At 42.8% G+C, this 15,868-nt stretch overlaps 1 pseudogene; it reads left to right on the top strand.

Moving 5' to 3' along the window:
* Positions 1 to 5,271: 5,271 nt before the first annotated feature.
* On the top strand, positions 5,272 to 14,703 carry LOC120299539 (annotated as a pseudogene).
* Positions 14,704 to 15,868: the final 1,165 nt, after the last annotated feature.

The following is a 15,868-nucleotide window of genomic DNA, read 5'->3' as shown; positions in this document are numbered from 1 at the left end:
GACCCCATGGACAACATTCCTCCAGGTCTTCCTGTCCTCTACCATCTTCTGGAGTCCATTTGAATTCACACCTACTGCTTCAGTGACTCCATCCAGCCATCTCATTCTCTGTCGTCCCCTTCTTCTATTGCCCTCAATCTTTCCCAGCATTAGGCTCTTCTCCAGTGAATCCTTCCTTCTCATTAGGTGGCCAAAGTACTTGAGTTTCAACTTCAGGATCTGGCCTTCTAAAGAGCAGTCGGGGTTGATCTCTTCTAGGACCGAACGGTTTGAACGCCTTGCAGTCCAAGGGACTCGCAGGAGTCTTCTCCAGCACCACAGTTCAAAGGCCTCAATTCTTTTGCGCTCAGCCTTTCTTATGGTCCAACTTTCACAGCCATACAGTGCAACTGGGAAAATCATGGCCTGGACTATGCGCACTTTTGTTGGCAGGGTGATGTCTCTGCTTTTTAGAATGCTGTCTAGATTTGCCATAGCTTTCCTCCCCAGGAGCAAGCGTCTTTTAATTTCTTGGCTGCAGTCCCCATCTGAGGTGATCTTTGAGCCCAGAAAAATAAAATCTGTCACTACCTCCATTTCTTCCCCATCTATTTGCCAGGAATTGAGAGGGCCGGATGCCATGATTTTGGTTTTCTTAATGTTGAGTTTCAAGCCAACTTTTGCACTCTCCTTCTTCACCCGCATCAAGAGGCTCTTTAGTTCCTCTTCACTTTCTGCCATTAGAGTGGTATCATCTGCATATCTTAGGTTGTTGATATTTCTCCCGGCAATCTTAATTCCAACTTTTGATTCATCTAGCCCTGCCTTTCTCATGATGTGCTCTGCATATAAGTTAAATAGGCAGGGCGACAGTATACAGCCTTGCCGGACTCCTTTTCCAATTTTGAACCAATCAGTGGTTCGTGTTCGGTTCTCACTGTTGCTTCTTGACCCGCATATAGGTTTCTCAAGAGACAAATGAGATGGTCTGGTACTCCCATCTCTTTAAGAACTTGCCACAATTTGTTGTGATCCACACAATCAAAGGCTTTTGCATAGTCAATGAAGCAGAAGTAGATGTTTTTCTGGAACTCCCTAGCTTTCTCCATGATCCAGCGTATGTTGGCAATTTGATCTCTAGTTCCTCTGCCTCTTCGAAATCCTGCCTGTACTTCTGGTAGTTCTCGATCCACATACTGCTGGAGTCTAGCTTGTAGGATTTTAAGCATAACTTTACTAGCATGTGAAATGAGTGCAATGGTGCGATAGTTTGAACATTCTTTGGCATTGCCTTTCTTTGGAATTGGAATGTAAACTGACCTTTTCCAATCCTGTGGCCACTGTTGAGTTTTCCAAATTTGCTGGCAAATTGAGTGTAGCACTTTTACTGCATCGTCTTTTAAGATTTTGAATAGCTCAGCTGGAATACTGTCACCTCCACTAGCTTTGTTGTTGCTCAGATTTTCTAAGGCCCATTTCACTTCACATTCTAGGATGTCTGGTTCGAGGTCAGTGACCATCTCATTGTGGTTATCTGGGATGTTAAGCTCATTCTTGTATAGTTCTTCTGTGTAGTTTTGCCATCTCTTCTTAATCTCTTCTGCCTCTGTTAGGTCTCTGCCATTTTGGTCCTTTATCATGCCCATCTTTGCATGAAACGTTCCCTTCATATCTCCAATTTTCTTGAAGAGATCTCTGGTCCTCCCTATTCTGTTGTTTTCTTCTATTTCTTTGCACTGTTCATTTAAGAAGGCATTCTTATCTCTTCTAGCTACTCTCTGGAATTCTGCATTCAATTGGGTGTATCTTTCTCTTTCTCCTTTGCCTTTCGCTTCCCTTCTTTCCTCAGCTATTTGCAAAGCTTCCTCAGACAGCCATTTTGCTTTCTTGCATTTCTTTTTCTTTGGGATGGTTTTAGTTGCTACCTCTTGTACAATGTTGCGAACTTCCATCCATAGTTCTTCAGGCACTCTGTCTATCAGATCTAATTCCTTAAATCTATTTGTCACCTCTACTGTATATTCATCAGGAATATGATTTAGTTCATACCTGAGTGGCCTAGTGCTTTTCCCTACTTTTTTCAATTTAAGCCTAAATTTTGCAACGAGAAGCTCATGATCTGAGCCACAGTCAGCTCCTGGTCTTGTTTTTACTGACTGTATAGAGCTTCTCCATCTTTGGCTGCAGAGCACATAGTCAATCTGATTTCTATGTTGACCGTCTGGTGATGTCCATGTGTAGAGCCGTCTCTTGGGTTGTTGGAAAAGAGTGTTTGTTATGACCATCGTATTCTCTTGACAAAATTCTATTAGCCTGTGCCCTGCTTCATTTTGTTCTCCAAGGCCAAACTTGCCTGTTATTCCGGTTATCTTTTGGCTTCCTACCTTAGCATTCCAATCCCCCATGATGATAAGGACATCATTTTTTGGTGTTAATTCTATAAGGTGCTGTAGGGCTTCATAGAACCGGTCAATTTCATCCTCTTCAGCACCAGTGGTTGGGGCATAGATTTGGACTACTGTGATATTGAATGGTTTGCCTTGGATTCGAATTGAGATCATTCTGTCATTTTGGGGATTGTATCCCAGTATTGCTTTTCCTATTCTTTTATTGACTATGAAGGCTACTCCATTTCTTCTGAGGGATTCTTGCCCACAGTAGTATACCTGATGGTCATCTGAGTTAAATTCACCCATTCCTGTCCATTTTAGTTCGCTGATTCCTAAGATGTCGATGTTCATTCTTGTCATCTCTTTTTTGACTACGTCTAGCTTGCCTTGATTCATGGATCTTACATTCCAGGTTCCTATGGAGAAAAAATCTTTACAGCATCGGACTTTCCTTTCACCACCAGATATATCCACAGCTGAGCGTCCTTTCGGCTTTGGCCCAGTCGCTTCATTCTTTCTGGCGCTACTAGTACTAGCCCTCTGCTCTTCCCCAGTAGCATATTGGACACCTTCCGACCTGAGGGGCTCATCTTCCAGCGTCATATCTTTTTTCCTTTTAGTACTGTCCATGGGGTTTTCATGGCAAAGATACTGGAGTGGTTTGCCATTTCCTTCTCCAGTGGATCACATTTTGTCAGAACTCTCTGCTATAACCTGTCCGTCTTGGGTGGCCCTGCACGGCATAGCTTATAGCTTCATTGAGTTACGCAAGCCCCTTCGCCACGACAAGGCAGTAATCCATAAAGGGGATAACCAACTATATAGATAAACAAATATAATGTGCTTTAACTCTCTTTTAACACAAAGTAAACAATTTGAGAATAAACTTAATCATATAAACAAATTAAAATCCCAATTTATAAACAACACAATATCATAAAATTTCCACTATACTAAACTATTAATAATAATAATAACAGTAATAATATTCTAAAATTTATTCATAAAATAAATGGAACTTTTAGTCCCATTTTTATTCTGAATATAATCTATCCATTTTCTCCAAACCGAAATGTATCTTTCTTGTGAATAATCCTTCAAATAAGCAGAAATCTTAGCCATTTCTGCTAAATTTGACACTTTAAGCGTCCATTCTTCTATAGTAGGCAAACAATCCTTCTTCCATTATTGCCCTACCAACAGCCTTGCTGCTGTTATTAAATTCAACATCAAATTAATTTCCTTAACATCAAAGTCTACAATAATACCCAACAAAAATAGTTGAGGAGTAAACTTCATCTTTCTTTTAAAAATATTCTGAATGTTCCACCAAATTTTAATCCAAAAAGCTTTTACATTTCTACAAGTCCACCAAATATGAAAATAAGTTGCATCCAAACTACCACATCTCCAACATTTGGGCTGCAAGTTAGGATACCTACAAGACAACTTTTGGGGATCCAAATGCCACCTATAAAACATTTTATAAAAATTTTCTCTCAAACTTTGAGCTTGAGTAAATTTTACATTTCTAACTCAAATTATCTCCCATGTATCCAATAAAATCGGCTCTTGAATATTTTGTGCCAATAAGGGAACTATTCTTTATCATGCTACTTAAGAGTTTATAATAAAAGAGGTTGGTTTATACTTTATTGTTTTATAATAAAAGAGGCTGAAGCAGCTTGCATGACTCACTACTTGTATTTGGGGATTAGTGATACTGCCCCCAAGATATGCAGGAGTCTCTAAGTGAAACTGTGTGGAGCCACACTAGCCGCTTCATTTTCCTTGAAGGCTCAGGTGCTTCACAGAGTTTCATTTAGAGACTCCTGGACATTATAAACTAATAAAGTATAAACCAGCCTCTTTTATTATCAACTCTTAAGTAGCATGAAAAAGAATTGTGCTTATTAAAGGGAAAGATGTACAATACAACCCTTCCCTGTAAATTACAGTCTTTGAACCCTGGAGGCCTGTTCCTTTATTTCAGAAGTATTTATCTAGCATTTTTATTTGTTTATAAAATTTATGGGCCGCCCATCTTGCCACAAGTGTAAGATGAGATATTAGGTGTAGGGTCTGCCTTTGATAGAATCAAATGGTAAGGATTTTCCTGGACTTTAGTCTTCAGGCAGGGGGTGGTTTGGGGTATTTTAAAACATGATTTATGTATAAAAGATCCCAAGGTTCATTTTGTAAGTCCAAATGAAAAGTTAATAGGGAGAGCAGGGCTGGGAGAAGCCACTGGTTAAGATCAGATGCCCCCTTGGATGAACAACAGTTTCTGCTCTTTTGAACTTTGCACATTGCACTGAGCTACAGTGTGGTCTGATTTTGCCTTAGTGTGACATACAAACCCAATATGCATAAAGTGGACACTTTTGTTCTTGTTTCTTTTTTGCTTACCAAAAGGTTTTTGCCTGCCTGTAGAATTCTGTAATCACAACAAGGACATTTTTGAATGTCCATTCTCCATGCTTTTTTTTTTTTTTTTTTTGGTGCCTTTGAGTCAGTGTTGACTCCTGGTGACTGCTAGACAAATCCCTGCAGTTTTCTTGGCAAGGAAACTGGAAGTGTCGCCTCTAAATTTAATAAATTATAAAATAAATAAATAAATAAAAGGTTTGCCCTTGTCTGCTTCTTGGGCCTGAGAGAGTATGACTGGGTCCAAGGTCATCCACATGGCTTTGTGCCTAAGGCAGGACTAGAACTTATAATTTCCCAGTTTTTAACTTGATACCTCAATCATTACACCAAAATGTCTCTCTACATGCTATATCTTTGCAATATTCACATAACTGAGTTAATATTTATGAAAGTGAATTAATGATTAATAAAAGTTCAGAAATCTGCCTGTGCAAATGTATCTGCTGCCGGGCAAAAATTGTTTGGACATGAGATTTTATCATTGGTGGTGGGCAAAAAGGGAACAAGAGCTTACTTTTATTTTGAAGAAAAAGGCAGCCACAGAACATTAACCTGGAACAAATTCTGTGTTGAATCTCCTCTGCTGAAAGACCTCTCTTCTTCCTGAGTCTTTTCAGTAAGCAGCACTTCTGACTGAAAATGGCCGCTGCTAGGGGGGTGATTTTCAGTAGCAAATCAATTTACAGGCATGGCTCACTTTAAAACAGCTACTTACATGTTTGGAAAAGGAGTATAGTGTAGTGTAGTGTAGTGTAGTGTAGTGTAGTGTAGTGTAGTGTAGTGTAGTGTAGTATAGTATAGTATTATTCTTGTGCCATATCCGTTATCGGACATTGGCGATCATGTTGGCGATCCTGTTTTTGTCCAAACCAATACCTTAGATTTTGAAGCCACGATGTTCTTCTTCTGCCTGGACCTCGTTTGCCTTCAATCTTTCCCTGGAGGATTAAATGGAGTATGCTGTATTTTTCTGGGTGTCACATCACATGCCCGAAATATTCTATTTTTCATTTTTTAATTTTTAAGTTTTGATGTAGTATAGCATAGCATAGCACAGCATAGCATAGCATAGCATAGCACAGTGGTGGCGAACCTATGGCACGTGTGCCAGAGGCGGCACTCAGAGCCCTCTCTGTGGGCACACATGCTGTTGCCCCAGCCCCACCTCCCCCAGCGGCCCCCTCCTCACCAGCAGCCCCCCTGGAGAGTTACCCCCGGCACGGCCTGCACAGAGCAGTACAGCCAAGAACATAGCAGCCAGGCAGCAGGGACAAGACTCCACCTTTGCACCCCGACACATGTAGATGCTGCTGCTAGGTGCGGGTGGAGGGCATGGCTGCCATGGCGCTACAGGGCTGCCTGGGCGATATGCGGTGGGCTGTGGAGATGGTGGGTGGCCCTGCGAGTGAGCAGGGGTGGAGCAGGGGGAGGAGCGGGTGTGGAGTAAGGGCAGGGGGCAAGGCGGTTTTGGGGCACTCGATCTCTAAAAGGTTTGCCATCACTGGTATAGTATAATACAGTGCAATGTAATGCAATACAATACAGTACAATACAATACAATATATAATACAATACAATACAATACAATACAATACAATATAATATAATATAATATAATATAATATAATCTGTTTAGTCTAGGTCCTGATTTCAGACTGAAAGCAGTGTTTGGAAAAGTTTAAAAGCGTGAAGCTATGCCAGGCTTCAGTCTGTTAACTACTCTAGGTTCAATCAATCAGAATAGAGCTGGAAGGGATCTTGGAGGTCTTCTAGTCCAGCCCTTCTGCTCAAGCGGGAGACCCTTTCAGACAAGTGACTGTCTAGTCTCTTCTTAAAAAACCTCCAGTGATGAAGCACCTACAATTTCTGGAGGCAAGTTGTCCCACTGGTTAATTGTCCTCACTGTTAGGAAATTTCTCCTTAATTCTAAGTTGCTTCTCTCTTTGAGTAGTTTCCATCCATTGTTTCTTGTCTTGCCTTCTGGTGCTTTGGAAAATAAGTTGACCCCCTTTTCTTTGTGGCATCCCCTCAAATACTGGAATGCTGCCATCATGTCCCTCTTTTCTCTAGACTGGCCATACCCAAATCCTGCAACCATTCTTCATCTGTATTTGTCTCCAGGTTGGCTCCGCCTTGTCTCTTCCACAGAGGGTTTTGGGGTTTTTTTGGTTTTTTTTGTTTTAAAAGGGTTCTTTCAAGTATCAGGTCAGGATGTGATTTTGAGAGAACATGGACTGCCAAGGCAGGGTGTAGCCGTCTGGAGAATTCTTAAAGGGCACACATCTTAAAGTTGCTAAGGTTGAGAAACATTGGTGGTAGCAAAAAGAAAAGAAATATACTGGGTGGATCAAGTCTGCCCTCTAGTGCTTCATTGGCTTCCATTAGGGTATAGCTCTTAACACAGTTAAAAGAAAGAAACATCTATTGTTTCTAAATGATTCCGTTTACCTTTCCTTAAATTCACCTAAGTGAAAAGTCCAGAAATATATATACATTTTAAATTGAATACAAATTATACATAGGAGCAGCCCCAGCAAGTCGATTCAGAATATGCTTATTTGTTAAATTACGCCTGTGAAATTTGGAAAATGACATTTCTCAGTTGTATTCTTTATTCAGTTGCTTATAAAATCTCAAAAGCTTTCAGTGAGTTAGGAAGAGCTCCTGTGATAAAATGTTTTCAAGTAGAATGAAATGTCAGAGATCGCCAGCATCTTTGGAATTCCCTTCAACCAAATTAATTTTTTTTCTTAGTGTACTAATGTGGTTAGAGTGCTTGGAAAATACGTCACCCGCAGAGAACGGCTGACTTAAGGGCAGAAAACCTGGATGCCTGAAGCAAATACGTGTGCCAGAAATATGGTCTCGCTGTGGGAAAAAGAAAAAAAAACCACGGGTGACTCTCTGGAGTGCCCCTAACATTTATAAACTGGAAACATTCCTTACCTAAAGGAGTTCTGGAAGCTGAATCCATTGAATGGTGATGAAACTTTTGCAACCAAATTGCCAAGCTCGGAGCTCAAAACAACAGCTTTGAATCCATTGTGTGTGCTTTTCGAAGATTTTGACTTGTACTTCTTTTCTTGGCAGTGTGGAAAACAGATTTGCGGAGGGGACATTGCTGTTTTTGCCAGTCGAGCTGGGCATGGTGCCTGCTGGCACCCTCAGTGCTTTGTTTGTACCACGTGTCGGGAGCTCCTCGTTGACCTGATTTACTTCTACCAGGAGGGCAAAATCTACTGTGGGCGCCACCATGCCGAGCGCCTCAAGCCACGCTGCGAAGCTTGTGATGAGGTGAGAAGGTTCAGCCAGACTCTAAGTAGAGCAGCCGGGAGCCTATGAAAGGCTTCCCAGAATGGGAAATGGGGAAGTTGAGCAGCTGGGATCATTTGTGTTAGTTGAGAATATACACCAGGCGTCTTCAAACTTGGCCCTTTTATGACTTGTGGACTTCAGCTCCCAGAATTCCTTAGCCAGCGTGCCTGGATGAAGAATTCTGGGAGTTGAAGTCCACAAGTCATAAAAGGGCCAAGTTTGAAGACCCCTGATATACACGCATGCTTTAAAGCCGTGTTTATCAATCACAGCGACTTTCAGATCTGTGGACTTAAACTCTCAGAAACTTTCCACATGTCTTAAAGTTGCTGAGATTGAAAACACTTCTTTAAAGTGAACTGTCCAAATGTTACTTTGGCTTGGTTTCCACATAACAATAAGACGGTGCTTTTTTTTTTTAGTTTATCTGTGGTTTGTTTAAAGGTGCAAACTCACCTCAGGTAATATATAATGATAGGTATTTTACAATTAGCCGTAATTTTAAACCATGATTTGAAGTTCACCTATTTTAACCACGATTGTTCTTTGTGTTAGAACTTGTCCTGCTTTATTTTTATCCTCTACCCAAATTTCATGCCAATCTACAGCAGTATCGTGCAAAGGAAATTAAGAACTGTCTCTTAAAGACTAAAAAGAACATCACTCCTCTGGATAATCTAGCCTTCCTCATCCCCAACCCACTACATTTTTTCTGGCAATAGTTCTTCTTTTAGTGTCTCTTTCTTCTGGAGCAACTGGTAAATGTGAAGATCTGACTTTCATATGGCAAACCATATATTTGTCCTATCGGAGTGTAGCAAATTACCCACCTCACAAAGTCAAAGCACACTCCCAGCATAAAAATGCACAGCTATCCTCATCAATCCCTCTAAAAACATAGACAAAATATACCTTTCACACTTCAAAATAATTTGTCACACAATGCTAACAAATGCACAGTTAGAGAAACCTAGAAACATGTACCTGCAGCCCCCATGCCAGAGTCTCTCAAAGACTAAACTCACAAAAAGATTCCCTAAAACCACAGATTTCCCCACTGACTCCTGGTGAAGAATAAATAATGGAATAAACGGGCTCAAAACACCTTTAGAAATACCTTTTAGAATCAAAGATATTTGGAATAGTATCTGAGTGAGTAGCATAATACTGTGCGCTATATAAGCTATGGTTACTTTGATAGTCTGTAGAACTAATTCTAGCCTCAGCAATAAACCATGATTAAAATTTACCTTGGCTTTAAAATCAATGGATTCAACCTCTGAAGCGAGAAATAGCTTTGTTTTAAGAAGCAAGCATGGGCTACTTAATGAGGGATGGACCAGTAGTTTTCTTCATTAATATAACTTGCTACCATGAGTGGAAGAAACAACAGGTTCAAAACTGTTATTATGACTAAATAGGTCATCTTATTCATGAATTATCAGAGTGCTTTTGGTAAGTTACTTTAATTTTCATTTACGGACAAGTTAGATGTGATGTGTTTTTGTGGGGAGCTAATGGAATGTAGGCACCATTGATTCAGATGTCTGCCCTTGTTGTATGTAGGTTAAGTGAGGGTAGGCAGTTGAATTCTTTCTGATTTTAGAGCTTTCTGCTTTATCATACTCGGGCTCTTCCAGCTCAGTTCTGTTATTAGAACAACTGAACCAGGCTAGGAGAAAAGTGACAAAGCGTAAGAGATCTTGGCAGCAACCAAGATGCTAAATATAAACCTCTTCTCTCCCAGATTATACATAAATTGGGCAATCACACAAATTTATATAATAGTTCTGTGTGAAACCAGCTCTCTGTATTTCTTATTTCTGTGCTTTCCTGGGAGGGAGTGGCAAACATTTCAGGTGAACTCATTCCAATATTTTGTGTGACCTCACCTCCAAGTATCCAGAAATCTTGCCTGAAAACTTGTGAGAACATCCTGTCTTGCAGACAAGCAAGATTTTGGCCATTTAATTTTAAAATCTTGGAAATCTTTGATATTGTTTTTGGCTGCTTTTTGAAGTTCTATCCCTGAAGACTATCCTTCAATCCCCAGTTGCAAATCTGCTGGACAATTTATGAAAAGTAAATCAATGAGAAGAGGGTAGTTTTTGGAATTATCTATCTATCTATCTATCTATCTATCTATCTATCTATCTATCTATCTATCTATCTATCTATCTATCTATCTATCTATCATCGTCTGTCTGTCTCTATCTATCTATCATCGTCTGTATCTATATCTATCTATCTATCTATCTATCTATCTATCTATCGTCTGTCTATCTATCTATCTATCTATCTATCTATCTATCTATCTATCTATCTATCTATCTATCTATCTACCTATCTATCCATCTATCCATCTATCCATCTATCCATCTATCTATCTATCTAATGCATTTATATGGCCATCCATCTCAATAACATGACTTAGGCAGCTTATAATAAAAACAATAAATTATGCTCGTAAAGTTCCAAGGATACTTGTGAAAGGTTGTAACATTTGGTGTGTGATGAAGATGGGAACAACTTTTAGTACTGCAGGATTTTTCTCCTAATCTTTATTCCCCCACACCTCCCCCATGGTCTCCTCCTTGGACCCATCTCCCTGCTTTCCCGGAACAGATCATCTTTGCAGATGAGTGCACAGAAGCTGAAGCCCGTCACTGGCACATGCGCCATTTCTGCTGCTTTGAGTGTGAGGAAGCCCTGGGTGGGCAACGATACATCATGCGCCAACGTCGCCCCTATTGCTGCCATTGTTATGAGAGCCTGTATGCAGAATACTGCGATGCATGCGGGGAGCACATTGGTAAGACAACCTGGTGCCCGGAGAATGGGAGGGCTGGATTCTACCAGCATTTCTTAATGGGTGGTCCTAGGACCCCTGGTGGCCCCCTAGGACTCTCTCAGGGATTGGCAAACTCAACGTTATTTGCCAGCCTATGTTGAAAAATAATATACAAGTAGTTCTCGACTTACAACAGTTCATTTAGCGACCGTTTAAAGTTATAAGAGCACTGAAAAAAGTTACAATCATTTTTCACACAACCGTTGCATCATCCCCGTGGTCACGTGATCAAAATTCAGACGTTTGGCAATCGAAACATATTTACGATGGTTGCAGTATCCTGGGATCACATGATCCCCTTTTGCGACCTTCGAACAAGCAAAGTCAGTGGGGAAGCCAGATTCATTGAAAGGTTTAAAATGGGACAAAATTCACTTAACAACTGTTTCACTTAGCAAAAGAAATTTGGGCTCAATTGTGGTTGCAAGTCGAGGACTATCTGTAGGATTAAAATCCCATCAAACAACTATGAGAAGCAGTAGTGGCAGTGAATGCCTCAATTTTAATTTTTAGCACGCTAAATACGGATAAAGTTATCATATGGTGAGTTATCCATTGGTGAGTAATCATATAAGCAAAAGCTCTTTTAGGTCCTCCATAATTATTAAAAGGGGTGAGGGGTCCGGAAGAAAAAAGTTTAAGAAACGTTGGGTTGTTATTAGGCAAGATAAGGCTCCTGCAAAGCCCACATTTTCTTCTTCAAGATTCCTTTGAATTCCCAGCCCTGAAGCAGTGGTGAAGTTATGAAGATGCATTTATGATCAGTACCAAAAGTGAAACCATTGGTTACCTCCAGAATCCCATATCCCACCAATATAATATGTTGTGTGAGTCATTCTGGTTTATATGCCATGCATGATGGTTCAATGCTGTATGAGAAACCAGGAAACTTTAACAAATCATGGTTAATCAAAACACATTGTAACATGTTGTGTAAAGCTTGAATGTTTATTGCTGGTTTATAGCAACTGGAGATTCCACAGTGTGGAGGTTTTCCTGCAAGTCCTGCTTAGTGCCATCAAAAAATACCATCAGGGATGTGGTGTAATACGAATGAACACATGTAAAGGAATTTTATTTGGGCATTAGTTATTCATTTTTCAGACAAATGATTTAGGATTTATTTCATTCTTGTTTGCAAGAATAATAGACAGGACTGGATCCAAGTGGGAGGACGTGGAATGGAGCTATTCTTCCATCGTTGGTTTTCTAACAAGGTTGCAAAGATATCTGATTGCTGTTTCCTAAATGAATCTAAGTTCTCAGCGTTGGCTTTGGCAGGGCTTTAAATGAGGCAGGATAAAGCTTTTTCCAGAACAGGGCTTCAATGCCAGCTCTCCAACCTTTTGACTTAGAGAGAATGCTTTTTATCATTTAAAAAAAAAACAGCTGCTTCATCCTCTTTGCAAAATCTAGAAATAGGAGGAGGATGTGTTTTTTGTAGATGGAATAGATCACCTTCTTTGGCAAGACCTTCCAGCTTTTGTGAGTTTTGAGACAAAGTGCTTAAACCCATCCAATGGTTTGGCCTTGTTCCTTCCTTGCAGGTATTGACCAGGGTCAGATGACCTACGAGGGCCAGCACTGGCACGCCACCAATGCCTGTTTCAGCTGCTCCCGTTGCCAGCAACCCCTCCTGGGGAAGCCTTTCCTGCCCAAGCAGGGTCAGATCTTCTGTTCCCGGGCCTGCAGCCTCGGTGAAGATCCCAACGGCTCGGATTCCTGTGACTCTGCCTTGCAGAGCACCCGTCCTCAGGATGCTCGGAGGACCAGCTGGCAGCAACGCCGAGTTCAGTCTCAGGGCACATCACCCTCTTCCATCACCCGCTCCATTTCCTTTGCGGGGAAGACGGTACCATCGGACTCTACCCCAAGGACCCGAAGGAGCTGGAGTGGGGCGCCTGGGGATGAGGAAGAGGAGGTGCCGACGGAAATGGAAGAGCTATCTGATCCAGACAGCAATGGTTCCGGCTACAGCCAGAGTTGTGAGGAGCCAGTGGAACGGGCTTCCCGGGGAACGTCAACTTGCCTGCCCCCAGCCACTGACCAGGAACCAGGGACAGGTGAGGTAGAGCAAAATGGAACAAGAATGTTGCGGGTGTGCAGGGCTAGTTGGGGAAGGCTTCTAGCTTTGAGACTTAGCCCCGTCCCTGCCACTAACCATCTGGTTTCTCCTCAGGGACCGAGCTCCAACCACGTTTCCAGCGCACCTCCCCTTTGCGCCACTCTATGCCGGAGCTGGGGATGTCCTCTTCCAAAACCTCTGACTGGAGCAGCAGTTCCACTTCCAAAATTCAAGCCTCTGCCCGGCCACGACTCAGCGAGGGCAGAGAGCCCGGGACTTTTGCCCGGGGAGGAATACCCCGGGTTAGCTTCCGGGAACCCTTAATCTCGGGAGAGCCCAGCACCCCTTCCCCTGAGCAAGCCTCCTTGGAGACCTCTGTGCTGCAGAAGGGGGGAGCCATCCGGGGACACCCTCGCTCCACTTCAGATAACTCTCTCAACCTGGGGAGCCAGGACTGGAGGCCAAGGAAGGGGAGGGGGGAAAGGAAGGGAGCCAACCTGTCCTATTCAGCTTCGGAGAGTGCTTTTCCTGCCTGGCACCGGCGCTACCCTCCCAGGGGATGGGACTTCAGCTCCTCCGAGTCCTCCGATTCATCTTCGGAGGAAGAAGGCTACTTTCTAGGGGAGCCCATACCCCTGCCACCCCATTTGCGTGTTGGAGCCAGTTCCCCAGAGGTCACGCCACCCAGTGAATCAGCTTGCAAAAGGCAGCGCCGAAGACTGCGTGTGGTCCGGGACAAGAACTGTGTGGTGGCCTGAGCTGTCCTGACATTTGCTATTGCAGTCCAGCTGTAATCGGGCTTTGAGTCTTGTCTGAATGGTGAAATGTTAATCATTCTCTCTGAGAGCCTCTGCAGCCAGTGGCCATTGTTTCTTCCTCCTTGACCCGTGCCTCTTTCGCCAGGGATTCTCCTCAGAAAGTAACCTCTTCATCATGACCGCTGTTTCTGTTGAAACCTTTCCTCAGGGAGATTTGAGCGGTTGGTTTTTTTCCCCCTCACGCTGACCTCTGATCTCTAGACGTGACCCTTGTGTGAAGAAATCTGGAAGTGTCTCTGTGGTGTTCTTTGAACTGTGGTAGTTTATTTTCCGTGGTGGCCTTTTGACCTCTCAACTGTGACCTCCTGAACCAAGCTTTAACTTTGTCATCTTGAAAGTTCAAGTTCTGTAAACCTCTGCACTGTACCCCCGTGAGCGAGCTTCGAGCAACAGCAATTTACCTGGGAACCCTTGCACTTCTGTTTTGACCTTTTTACTGTGACCTTTGAATATTTGCACCATTCCTGGGTGATCCTTTTGGCCCTTGATCCGAGTTGCTATTACTAATACAAGTCTCTAGCAAGATAGCAGTTTCAAACTTTGGGATTTTCTTCTTTTGGTAGCAAGGTGTTTGGTGGTGATATGCGTGTGATTGTGTGTGTACACTGAGTGAGGCTGAACTGTTCCCTTGCTTTCCATGCTAGAAGTGGAACATGGGCAGAAGATGTCTTCTAGGGGGTAAACCCCTCAATGTTATCTTCCTAATCAAACTGGACCTGTGATTTCCCCCCCCCCCAATCTAGTCTCTCTGCACTGTGTGCATTTCTAAAGTTTGCAGTTTTTTAAAAAATGATTTTTTTTCTAATTAAGAGTTTTAATTTAAATGAAATTGAAATAAACTTCATGAAAAAAACACTTCTTTTGTATTGCAGTGAATCATTAGAGCATGTTGGATATTAGTAAGAAAAAAAGAAAAGATAACATAAGGAACAAACGGAAATGGGTGTTATGGTGCAGTGGGTAAAGGGGAGTGATTTCCTCATTACAGCAGCTTCTAGTGCAGCGGTTCTCAACCTGTGGGTCGCGACCCCATTTGGGATCGAACAACCATTTCACGGGGGTCGCCAAACAACACAGTCCGCCATTTTTTCCCCCTTTTCCTTACCTGTGCTACTCTCTTTTATTTTATTGGCTTTTGAAAGCCAATAGAATAGACTCTCTTGAATAGAGTCTAATTCTATTGGCTTTCAAAAGCCAATAGGAATTGTCCAGGCTGCCTGTGCCCTGCTGAACCTGCCAAAAGTCCCATTCTGCAAACGGTGCTGCAAGTTGTCTGCAGCGAAGGCGAGCTGTCTGGAAGTTTCCACCCCTCCCTGCTGAGCAACTACTAAAAATGTAAGTAAAAGAGGGCCAGGGGTGGGAGGCCGGAGGCGTAGGGAGGGTTGCTGGCACGCGTGGGGCCCGGCGGGTGCCTTACCTCCCTTGGGCTGGGCCAGCTGGTGGCCTAGCCAGTGGTCACCCTGCGCCGTCGCTGCCCCTTGGCAGCTACGCCTTGGCCGGCACAGGGGGCAGCACCACGCATGCACGGGGCTCCCAGTCAGGGAAGTCCTCGACTTACGGCCGGTTGGGTAGTCCTCGACTTAGGACCGGTTGGGTAGTCCTCGATTTACAACCGGTTGGGGTCACGGCATTAAAAAGGTTGAGAACCACTGCTCTAGTGGGAGTGAACAAGAGGGTGCCCTCCAAAATTTTGTGTTTCTGTATAGATCAGGGGTAGGGAACCTTGGCTCTTTTATGACTCATGGACTTCAACTCCCAGAATTCCTGAGCCACCATGGCTCAGCTTGGAAACTCTCCCTTTCCCCTCAGCATGGCTGGCTCAGGAATTCTGGGAGTTTGAAGTCCACGAGTCATAAAAGAGCCAAGGTTGCTTACCCCTGGTATAGATAGATGAATCAGCTTCTGCAAGTGGATCAGGATTATGGAACCTGTCATCTGGAATTCAGTAGGATACCTGGTTGATTCTCCTTGGCTTACATGGTAGAGACTGGCAACATTTTGGCAACTAAGACTGCGTTTG

Source organism: Crotalus tigris, unplaced genomic scaffold, assembly GCF_016545835.1.
Source record: "Crotalus tigris isolate CLP2741 ecotype Arizona unplaced genomic scaffold, ASM1654583v1 scf7180000024301.445443, whole genome shotgun sequence".
Lineage (NCBI taxonomy): Eukaryota > Metazoa > Chordata > Lepidosauria > Squamata > Viperidae > Crotalus > Crotalus tigris.
The sequence above is the reverse complement of the archived record's forward strand: the minus strand, read 5'-3'. Positions and strand labels throughout refer to the sequence as shown.